Consider the following 12,331-nt stretch of genomic DNA (forward strand, 5'->3'; position numbering starts at 1 on the left):
AAAAGCTAGTTCTCCATGATTCAGAATACTATTTTAGGGCCACTTCCATTGGAAGTTAAAGCCAGAAAGCATTGCGGTAGATTCTGCAAGATCTGGGTGCTTGTAAGACCATAAGATATAGGAGCAGAATTAGGCTACTTGGCCCATCAAGTCTGCTCTGACATTTTATCCTGGCTGATCCCTTTTTCCTCTCAACCTTCTCCCTGTATCCCTTCATGCCCTGACCAATCAAGAATCTATCAACCTCTGCCTTAAATATACATAAAGACTTGGTCTCCACAGCTGCCTGTGGCAACAAGTTCCACAGATTCACCACTCTGTCGAAAGAAATTCCTCCTCAGCTCCATTCTAAAAGGGTATCCACTATTTTGAGGCTGTGTCCTCTGGTCTTAGACACTCCCACCATAGGGAACATACTTTCCACATCCATTCTATCTGGGCCTTTCATCATTTGTTAAGACATAGGAGCAGAATTAGGCCATTCAGCCCATCGAGATTTGTCATTCAATCACGGCTGATTTGTTTCCCTCTCAATCCCATTTACCCACCTTCTCCCGTAACTTTTGATACCCTTACTAATCAAGAACCCGCCAACCTCTGCTTTAAATACACCCAATGACTTGGCTTCCATAACCATTTGTGGCAAGTAATTACACAGATTCACCATCGTCTGGCTAAAGAAATTTCTCAACTCTGTTCTAAAGGGACATCTTTCGGCTATGAGGTTACACTTTCTCTGGTGCTAGACTCTTCCACTATTATAACCGTGGATTGTCACCTTGTCGTGGTGGAGAAGCTTGTGTGATCCTGTGATCCCGAGAGCAATGCCATCTGGAGCTATGCTCCTGGTAGGGTCACCCATGGCGGTAAGGTCGAGGGTGAGTTCCCCGACAAAGAACAATCCAACCAAGACCTCAACGGCGGAACAGGTGGACGAAGTTACTTCAAACTCAATGGCTGTGAAGGCGGATGAAGGCTGCAACAAATCCATCAGCTCCAATCGTCGTGGTTTCCACGCCATTGGAATCAGTTGGTTGATTTGTGAAGTACCGTGTGCTTCTTAGAGTGCAACATCAAGTGCACGTTAAACAAATACACGCATAGGCGTCTTCGCTCTGTGGGCCACTTCTTCAGAACAAAGAGCATCATCCTCGACCTCAAGGGATAGCCACGACGACGACGACGACGACTATTATAATCATTCTTTCCCTGTCCACTTGTCTAGGCCTTTCAATATTTGAAAGGTTTCAGCGAGAGCTTCACTCCCTCATTCTTCTAAACTCCAGTGAATACAGGCAGGCCCAGACCCATCAAACACACCTTGTACATTAACCCTTTCATTCCTTGAAAATCTTTTCTGGACCCAAACCAATGCCAGCACATCCTTTCTTAGCAAGGGACCCAAAATTGCTCACAAAGCAGTGTGTGCAAAGCAATGAATTTGATTCTAATGTCCTCTAGCAATCTTTTTTTGTTGACTTGCAAATCTGCCAGGAATATATCCAAATTACAGTTAATGAAGTAATGCAAGAACACCGAGTTAGAATTTTACCTTTCAGACCTGTATGGAAATCATAGTTATTTGTCCCATTTGCAATGGAAATTTTACCCTGGCCTTCTTACCTGTTTTGCTATTCATTACAATTATTGATGATCCCTTCCTTCAGTTTCACTTTCTGCACAAATCCCTTTAGGGATCATCCACTATTAGGAATTTGCACTTAAATTTCCTGCTAAGTGTTTAATCAACACCAAAACACTAAAACAGTTTAAAGTGAGTAAGAATGTGTTGCTACCAGTGAGACAATACCATGACTGACTGCCCTTTGCTCTGTTTTGTCTTGTCTTCACATCTTCCTCTTCTATTATAATGTCTAGGGAGAGGTCTTTCCAATGACTCAGTTGAAAATATCAGGAGTTCAGAATGAGGCTGAAAACATCTTGTGGGATGTTGTGCAAATCTTAATGATAAAATTCAAGGATTAACTAGAAAGGGAGTGTCACCGAGCTCAGTTCCACTTGCTTCAGGTAACAGGTGGCATTGTTGGGTTTAAGTTTACAGCAGCTCATGACTTGTGCAAAAACCTCAGGGAACTCATCTTTTCCATGGGAAGATAGTTTGGTAATCTGGATAAAATTATGCAAACAAGGAAGGAAGTTTGGTACTTTATCAATGAAATCCAGACACAGCAATATTTAAGTATATACCAGTTACATAAAAATTTCCTCATGAGAAATTTGTCCTGTGTCTTAGAATCAACTAAATTTCCTGGAAATTCCAGGCTTTAATGACAGGGTCAGTGCACTCAGCCCTACGTCAGGTATATTTGGGAAGTTCAAGTTCAAATCAAGTTTATTGTCATGTGCATATGTACCCAGGATATTAATTAGCTTTTTACAGCAGCAGCACAATACAGTTCAAACATGACAAAAAATTAACAAAAGTTATGCATACAGAATAAAATAAACATAACAACATTAAGGAAAGTAGAGAAAGAAAAGGAAGAAATATAGTCCGAGGTAGTATTAGACTTTTCTTAGGTTGGTTCAAGAGCCTAATAGCAATGGGGAAGCTGCACCTTGAAATGTGGCACTTTAGGCTCCTGTTCCTCCTATCTAATGACATCATTGAGAAAAGGGTACGGCTTAGGTGGTGGTGGCCTTTAATTATGGACGCCACCTTCCTGACATATTGCCTCTTGTAGATGCTTTAGTGTTCATTACGCTTAATCTTTGCTGTTGTGTTGGTAGAAGGTCACTGTTATTTCACTTACTCTGAAGATAATGCTTAATGCATTTCAAAAAGCTTCTTAACAATGAATAAAGTATGGAATATTCTCTTTGTGATTTTGAAGGCAAAGGGAATGCATTAAAGCAAACAAAAGCACCAACTTCTTTCAAACATACAATTCTGATGGAGGTACACAGATCAGATGTGGGAAGAATCATTCAAATCGGACAGGAGGCATAGAATAGTCTAAGAATAAAGAGTGAACACATGACTGGAATGAGGAAAAATCTCTTAACACAGTATTTTCAACCACAGAAAATGGTAAATGACAAGTAAATGAATATATTCAAAGAGAGAGGTATATTTCTATACTCATTCTGCATTAAAGTATACAGAGAGAGTGGGTTTATGCTGTTGAGATATAGGATTGGCTGCAATTGTATTGAATGGTGCAGCAAAGTCAAAGGGCTGATATATGTGTGTGCCCGCGCGCATGCATGCACACATGGCCAAGTGGTTAAGGCATTGGACTAGCGACCTGAAGGTCGTGAGTTCGAGCCCCAGCCGAGGGAACGTGTTGTGTCCTTGAGCAAGGCACTTAATCACACATTGCTTTGCGACGACACTGGTGCCAAGCTGTATGGGTCCTAACGCCCTTCCTTTGGACAACATTGGTGTCGTGGAGAAGGGAGACTTGCAGCATGGGCAACTGCTGGTTTTCCATACAACCTTGCCCAGGCCTGCGCCCTGGAGAGTGAAGACTTTCCAGGTGCAGATCCATGGTCTCACAAGACTAACGGATGCTTTTCTTCACATATATATATATATATATATATATATATATATATATATAGTTGAAAAGTGGTTTTGCATCACTTGACTAAAAAGAGTAAGAATTTATTAAGGCTGTAAAACAAGGGAGTATGAAATGTTCTATGTCTCCATTACAGTTAGTTTCTTGAAGCCAGTGGAGGTCTGGTAAAATGTGGAAAACGAAATTTGGCTGTGTGAAGCTGACTTGTATTGCCAAAGCCTTGGAATTTGGCACTCTGCACAGCGGCCGTTTTTAACACATACCTATAGGCACCACAGAAATTCAAAGGCAGGGAGCTCCATGAACACAAACATTAATAATGCTATTTCCTTGGCCCACATGTTTAAATTAGCTAAACCATCTATATTTATCATCTTTCTATTAAAACTCTTCAAAAGACAAGGCTGGATTCTAACAGACAGTTGGTGTTTTTCCTTGCATTTGTAATGAACTAATTTGCACAGAGTGTGAGAAAAACTAAATGAGTAAGCAGTGCAAGAAGAGATGACTCTGGCAGTAACTTCCAAGCAAGCAGTGTCACAGAAATCAATCCTTCAGGCAATGTTGAAAATCAAACTCTCAATTGAAGGTGGTAAAGGAGTGAGTTTCAGCTGCTATCAATTAGTTGAATTAAATTGATTTTTCTGGAACTGACTGTATTTTCCACAATAACAAGATGAGAGCCCATGGAATTACAGGAAAGATATTGGAATGGGTGATGCATTGGCTGATAGGCAGAAAGCAAAGGGTGGGAATAAAGGGATCCTATCCTGATGGTTGCCAGTTACTAGTGGTGTTCTGCAGGGGTCGGTGTTGGGGCCGCTTCTTTTTACAATGTATATCGGTGATTTAGGTTATGGATTAAATGGTTTTGTGGCTAAGTTTGCAGATGACACCAAGATAGGTAGAGGAGCAGGAAGTGTTGAAGAAACAGAAAGGTTGCAGAGAGACTTAGTCAGTTTAGAAGAGTGGGCAAAGAAATAGCAGATGAAATACAATGTTCAGAAATGCACGGTTGTACATTTTGGAAGGATCAGCAGTAAGGAAAGCGATGCTATGTTGGCATTCATTTCAAGAGGAATAGTGTATAAGAGTAAGGAGGTGTTGATGAGGCTCTATGAAGCACTGGTGAGGCCTCATTTGGAATACTCTATGTGCAGTTTTTGGCCCCCTATCTTAGAAGGGATGTACTAATGTTAGTGAGAGTTCAGAAGATTTACGAGGATGATTCCTGGAATGCAGGGGCTAATATATGAGGAGCGTTTGTCGGCTCTTGGATTGTATTCATTAGAGCATAGAAGAATGAGAGGGGATCTCAAAGAAACATTTCGAATGTTGAAAGGGTTACACAGAGCAGATGTGGAAAGGCTGTTTCCCTTGGTGGGTGAGTCCAGGACAAGAGGCCACAGTCTTAGAATTAGAGGGTACCCATTTAAAACAGAGACAAGGAGAAATTTTTTTAGACAGAGGGTCATGGATTTATGGAATTCATTGCCACATCCAGCTGTGGAGGCCTGATCATTGAGGGTGTTTAAGGAGGAGATTGATAGGTATCTGATTAGGCTGGGTATCAAGGGATATGGGGAAAAGGCAGGAAATTGGAACTAGATGGGAGAATAGTTTAGCTCGTGGTGGAGTGGTGACGCAGATTCGATGGGCCGAATGGCCTATTTCTGCTCTTTTGTCTTGTGATCTTGTGAACAAGGAATCTGTCTTTGTTTTAAACATGTCACGAATTTAATACAATTTTCTTTCCTATTGCAAAGGAACACTTCTTTCAATTTAGGCTCAAGTAGCAGCGTACAAGTATTGTTGCATTCTTTTAGGGTTCTTTTTCCACTTCAACACGCAGCTTTTTAGACAAGATGGTAAATAACAAATGGACTACTGGGCCTCTGCAGATGCATGCTCCATGTTGGGTCCACTAACCAGTGTGCCCTCTCCCTGGGGGAGGACACTGCAACATTGAAAATAAAGAGGCTACTAAGTACAGGGAAACTAAAGGCACATACTTGGGTACCTCTGCCTCCTGCATCTCTGGGGTCACAGTGGATTGCAACATCCTTCACCGGGAAGCAACACCATCCCCCAACCAATCCATGAATTCCAGGCAGTGACAAAGTGAGATTGAGAAGAAATGGCATAAGAATAAGTCAATGCCAGCAGTGAGGCCTAATAGATGTGGCCAGAGTGCTGGAAGAAATGTCATGATCTCACCAATCTGATTAAGGCCGGAGAGGGTAGCCACCAATCCCTTCAGCACTGTGCCTATAGTTAATCCACTTGCCTTGAGGATAGTGATAGCACTTTCCACTAGACTGCTTTAGTTACAATTTCCTACTGAATCATGCCCAGGTACGCAGGAGAGAAGCAGTAGCTCTTATTCCCAAGATCCATCCCATCATTCAGCGTTGTGTCTGTAATGTAGGATGCAGAGCAGGCTGTCTCTGGATGAGCATGCCTTGGGTCTTTCCTGGATACAGGGTCCCAACTCTTCTGTTGAAGGCCATACAATGACGTTAATGTTCTTGGCTCTGGATAATACATACTCCACCATCCACTTGTCTAATGTATGCTGATCTACAACAGACTCCCTGGTCACCTCATTAAACATCTTCTTGCTGTTCAGAACTACATTCTGGTACATAGCCCACATTGATTATTAATTATAGTTCCATGATTCAAATTCCTAAGGAAGTCTTGCCCAGAGAATGGTGGGATTGATGCTGCCCAGGTATATTTTATTTTATATATTTATTGAGATACACTGTGAAGCAGGCCCTCCCAGCCCTTTGAGCTATGCCATCCATCAACTCCTCTATTTAACCCTGGACTAATCACTTGACAATTTACAATTACCAATTAATGTACCAACTGATACATCTTTGTATTGTGGGAGGAAACAGGAGAACATACAAACTCCTTATAGGCAGTGGCGGGAATTGAACCCGGGTCACTGGTACTGTAAAGCGTTGTGCCAAGCACTACACCACTGTGCCATCATGGGTAGCATACATGTACCTGAGTAAAGTTTGCATTCTTCACTAATGCTGTTAGTTGGTTGCTGTTTTGTTTCACAAATTTGTGCTATAAATCGATGAGATGGCATTTAAAGAACAAGCTGGCCAAAAAAGCTGAACACACAGCAGATAATCTTCACCAGTTCATAAATTAGATAAAACAACAGCTGTTCCAGAGTGGATGTGTGGGTGTGCATGAGGAGAAGGGAGTCTCTTTGACTCTTCAATGATTGCACTCAAACACATACATGAAAATCATACACATACATGCACGCACATTCACATAGTGCATAAAGGCATCCACACAAATGTGTATACAATCATAAAGAACACATGCAGTCATGGAATAAAAATACACAAGTACATACACATGCAGATCATACACAGATACAAAACACATTAATACATAATCATACATGTAACAAGGCACACACACACACATATTTGTATGGATGTTCACAAAATACACTTACACACCCTTATAATCATGCACATACACACACACACACACACACTTGCTATTAATTGAAAAGTCACACAAATCAAACTGGATGTTATTCAAGCAACACACGTCAAAGTTGCTGGTGAACGCAGCAGGCCGGGCAGCATCTGTAGGAAGAGGTGCAGTCGACGTTTCAGGCCGAGACCCTTCGTCGACTGCACCTCTTCCTACAGATGCTGCCTGGCCTGCTGCGTTCACCAGCAACTTTGATGTGTGTTGCTTGAATTTCCAGCATCTGCAGAATTCCTGTTGTTTGGATGTTATCCAACTCTTTTTGTGGCCATAGAGTATTGAGCTGATCAACAACAAATTGCTATGAAACATTTTAACACCTCACAGTAAAAAATCTCAAATTTCCAATTAACAAGATTTTTTTTTATATTTCAAAATATACTTTATTCAAAAATAAATATATACAATAAACCATTCAATAACTTTTCATCTTTTACATACATTTCCATTATAGTCAGTACATATCCGTATTTATAGCCACCCAAGTGGCACTCCAGTAGTTCAGCTTACCATATCATTGTTGAGGGGTATACTCCCCGCCCCCCGACCCCTCCCACTCCCATGGGTGGAGAAACCTATACTGTGGTCCTTCCCCACCGGGCCCTTGCGGTGGCTGCACCAAGTTTCAGTGCGTCCCTCAGCACATACTCCTGCAGCCGAGAATGTGCCAGTCGGCAGCATTCTCCCATGGACTCTTCCTAAATCTATCATTTCTCAACGTGTTCACAAGATACATGTGCCCCAAATTTCCTCAAGGTTGCAGTAATGACACTTCATACAAAGCCAAGTTTTTGGTCTCTGAAGGAAAAACATGCATATCTGTTACTCTGAGGGAAGACTTGGAATGCTATCCAAAATTCAGAAGAACAAACAGACAAGAGTCAAAACAGCAAAATGTCTCGGAATTAGCATAACAGTAAACTGAATGGATGCTGGAGACAATAAAATGGAGGTCTGTGCTCATCCCTCGAGATCCTCAGTGACTGACCTTCCCCAGGGCAGCTTTACAAAGTCAATAAAGTGAAAATGCAAAATGAATACACGTGATCAATGTTCCTCCTGTACATCGAACAGACCAGGAGTTTTGGAACTAACCACAATAAGTATGCTTTGACAGAAGTCATCATTTTAAATAGCAGGAATCAGATTTTACAGATTTGCCTCGAATGGGAAAATAATTTGGGTGGAGTTACTAACTAACAGTCTATTCACTACTAGTTACTTAGGCCACTGACAAAGGTGAATCCAGCGGTCGGTCAGGCAGCCAACCTATTCCAAGTACTTGGCAGCTTTAGCATGTAAATCAGGGTTTTCTTGTGGATCAGATTAGTATTTCAGGATTCAGATGTACAATGTGCCTCTGCAGTCAGCTGGAGATCAAATGTAGCCCAAGGAGGCATCTGTTTCCAACCAGCCACTCCTCTGGACTCTCTAATTGAAGCATCAGGTCAACTGGTCATGACAATAAGCACACCTACCTGTCCTGAACCACCATCCATTACCTGCAATCCCATATCCTACTGTCACACCAGCCAGGATTCTGACGTTGCAAGCGACAGACCTGGCCCAGACCTAAACCTGCCAGATGTGTATTAATGAGGTGAGGTTCATGTACTGATGTTGTAAAGCAGCAAGCAAAAACTTGAGTCTGCATAATAGCAGTCTATCCCTTTGAGTTGAATTCAGCAGGAAATGTTCGTTTATTTAGGAAATGGCGTCACAAACCTGATTAAACGTCATCAAATATGACTTTCAATTAATTTGTTAGCTAGTTCAGACTGTGTAAGTTGTGTCTTTAGGTACGGTGATATCCAAGCCTGCAATAACATCAAAAGGTAGTGAATATCGTAGATATTTTCTTTGAATTTGATTGATTACTTTCACTACCGTACACCTTCACTGAACAAAATCTCAGGGATCCAGACTAACACAAATAGTTCAAAAAATAACAACAACTTCTATTTATTCATGATGTTTAGCATAGCCAGAGGTTCTTAGGAGTATTAATCAAAAAGGTCAGAATTAGAGGATTGCAGGTGTCATGGAGGGCTCTCAGAATGGAAAAGATAACAGAAATGAGGAAGAGCAATGCCCAGCATCTGAAAATGAACTGTAGAATTTTAATGTTAATACTCTCCTGTACTTTTGTTCCATGCTCCCCCAGAAAGACAAACTTTGTGAGAAACCAGCAGCAACAACAGCTCATGCTCCAGTAAACATAAATGCATAATTTCAACCAAATTCAAAGTAGAAAATAAATTTATCAAAATACATATATGTCACCAAATACTACCCTGAGATTCACTTTCTTGTGGGCATTCACAGTAAACGCAAGCAACACAATAACACCAAATGAAAGACCACCCAAAAGGATGGACAAACAACTCATATGCAAAAGGCAAAGAAAAACTGTACAAGTACAAAAAGAATTAATAATAAATAAGCAATAAATGTTTAGAACATGAGATGCGGAGTTCTTAAAAGTGAGTCCCTAAGTTGGGGGAGTAGTTCATTGATGGGGTGAGTGAAGTTATCCCTCTGGTTCAAGAGTCTGATCATTGAGGAGTAACAACTGTTCCTGAACCTGGTGGTGTGTGTCTTGAGACTCCTGTGCCAACTTAAGTATAGCACTGGAGCTGTGCTTAGCCTCACAGTCATAAGTATAAGGCGAGTAGAACAGAGGTCTAAGCACACAGCCTTGTGGTGTGCCTGTGCTGATGAAGATTGTGATAGAAATGTTGTTGCCAATCCCAACTGACTGGGGTCTGTGAGTAAGGAAACTGAGGATCTAGTTGCACTCGGGAGCTATTGAGGCTTAGGTATTATACAAGTAAAGTAAAATGTACAATTAGAAAAGCCAGCTCCCCCAGAGGAAATTTATTACTGTTAAGCTCATCAGGGATTAAATGTTTCATGTTTATAGCCTAGTCTTCTGGTCTATGTCAAGGAAGATTCTTTCACAAGAAGAGTATCCAGGATTTGTAGGGAAGACACAGGCACACAGACACAAGCATAAACAAACACACTCACAAACGCATACACAAATGTATTTTGACTCAGTGTAAAACAGAAATTTCAGTGTCCCACCATGAAACGGAACCAAAATACTGCTGGATAGCTGAGAAACCAGAACAGCAAGGTCAGGCGGCATTAGTGAGGAAAGAACCTCTATAGATGCTGCCTAGCCTTTCAGCATTGATGATCTTTCAACACACAAGGAGTTCTGATGAAAGGTCATTTGCCTGAAACATCAGCTCTGTTTCTTTCCTCCCACCCGAAGACCCCACAGATGCTGCCTGATACATGCATTTCTGGCACTTTTGGCAAGATAATAATGCCTCTAATTTTGTTTTTTTTAAATGTACATTAACATCCCGCTATCCACTGTTTCACCCTACAGGCCCTGGGTCCCTGGTTACCACTGCAACTCTGGAGCCAGCTTGAGGAAATACTTTAACATTTTTCTCCTGTTCAAGAGGAAGCCTGTAAAAAATCCTGCTTGCCGTAACTTTTGCCATCATAGTGTTTCATATTCTACCTATAAATCAAGCACTTCAGTGAAATAAAACAGACCAACTAAACTGATGTCAAAAACATGAGATGGGTAGGTCAACCACTTTATGAAATCCAATACAGTTTACACACCAAATGGAGTTAGATTAATTACATTGACACCGGTGTTCCAATTTACTTCAGACTCTTGCGTAAGTACTATTGTATTTGAATCTCCATAAAATCTGTACAGTTCTCTTACATCCTATTAGGCCTGATCATCACACGTCACTTTCTTATAACTTGTTACGCCTCAGCTCATTCTGAAAAGTTTAAAGTTGCCTCACCATTAAAGTTCAAAGTACAGTAAATGTATTACCAAAGTACATACATGTGATCATATAGTACCATGAGATTCATTTTCTCGCAAACATTCACAACAGGACAAAAAATACAACAGAATCATTGAAAAACTACAAACAAATCTGACTGACAACCAGCCAAAGTGCAAAATATAACAAATCTGTGCAAATAGAAAAAAAGCAAATAATAATAATAAAAGTAAATAATACTGAGAACAAGAATTGTAGAGTCATTCAATGTCCATGGGATGTGGAGATCAGTTCAGTGTTGAGGTTACTAGTTCGGGAGCATGATGGTTGAAGGGTAATATTGAGGCAGTTGCTACTCACCACTATCAAAGAGTTGCTTTATACAGACTAGGAGTTTGCTTCTGCCTTACCACCATGACATAATTAGAAAATCATGAATACACAGTTTACAAAACATAACCTTCCCTGCCCCATGGCATAAGCTACAGCATTATCTGGGAGAAACTCCAATAAAATTATTGGGTAAGGTACTATGCTAATCCGTTTTGACTACAACTGATAAAGAGAGTTATTTGTGCTATATTTTGATTAAAACTATTCTTTAATGTTGTGCAGTGATCACCAATCTCTGTGCTTCATACTTGCCTAAAATGTTGACTCTTAGCTGGAGTCCAGTTCCACGGCAACTGATATATGTCCAGGTACTGGAGTCATAAAGTCATAGAACACCACAGCACAGAAACAGACCCCTTTGGTCCATTTAGTCCATGCTGAAATACTAACCTGCCTAGTCTCATCAACCTGCAACTGGACCACAGCTCTCCAAAACCCTGCTTTCTATGTACAAATCCAAGTTTCTGTTAAATACTGAAATCGAACCCACATACACCACTTCAACTGGCAGCTTGTTCTGCACTCTTATCACCCTCCGTCTGAAGAAGTTCCCCTTTATGTTCACCTTTCAACCTCAATCTAGGATTTCTAATTCTAATCTCACCCAACTTCAATGGAAAAAGCCTGCTTGCATTTACCCTATCTATATCACTCAATTTTGTATATCTCAATCAAATCTCTACTCATTTTTATACACTCCAGGAAATAAATCCTAATCTATTCAAAATATCCCTATAATTCAGATTCTCAAGTGCTGGCAGCATCCTTGTAAGTTTTCTCTTATTGACATCCTTCCTGTAGAAAGGTGACTAAAACTTCAGATTAGACCTTACCAGCATCTTATACAACTTTAGCATAACATCCCAACTCCTGTACACATTACTTTTATTTATGAAGACCAACATGCCAAAAACATTCCTTATGACCCTATCTACCTGTGATGCTACTTTCAAGGAATAATGAATCTATATTCCCAGATCGCTTTGTTCTACCACACTTCTCAGTGCCCTACTTTTTACCATTTAAGTGTTCCCC

The 12,331-nt window shown here is 40.7% G+C and overlaps 1 protein-coding gene across 3 annotated transcripts in view; it reads right to left on the reverse strand.

Moving 5' to 3' along the window:
* pik3r3b (phosphoinositide-3-kinase, regulatory subunit 3b (gamma)) overlaps positions 1-12,331 on the reverse strand; it is a 598,971-nt gene that overhangs the window by 435,596 nt on the left and 151,044 nt on the right. The gene's annotated exons all lie outside the window — the stretch shown is intronic.

Source organism: Mobula birostris, chromosome 12 (assembly GCF_030028105.1).
Source record: "Mobula birostris isolate sMobBir1 chromosome 12, sMobBir1.hap1, whole genome shotgun sequence".
NCBI lineage: Eukaryota > Metazoa > Chordata > Chondrichthyes > Myliobatiformes > Myliobatidae > Mobula > Mobula birostris.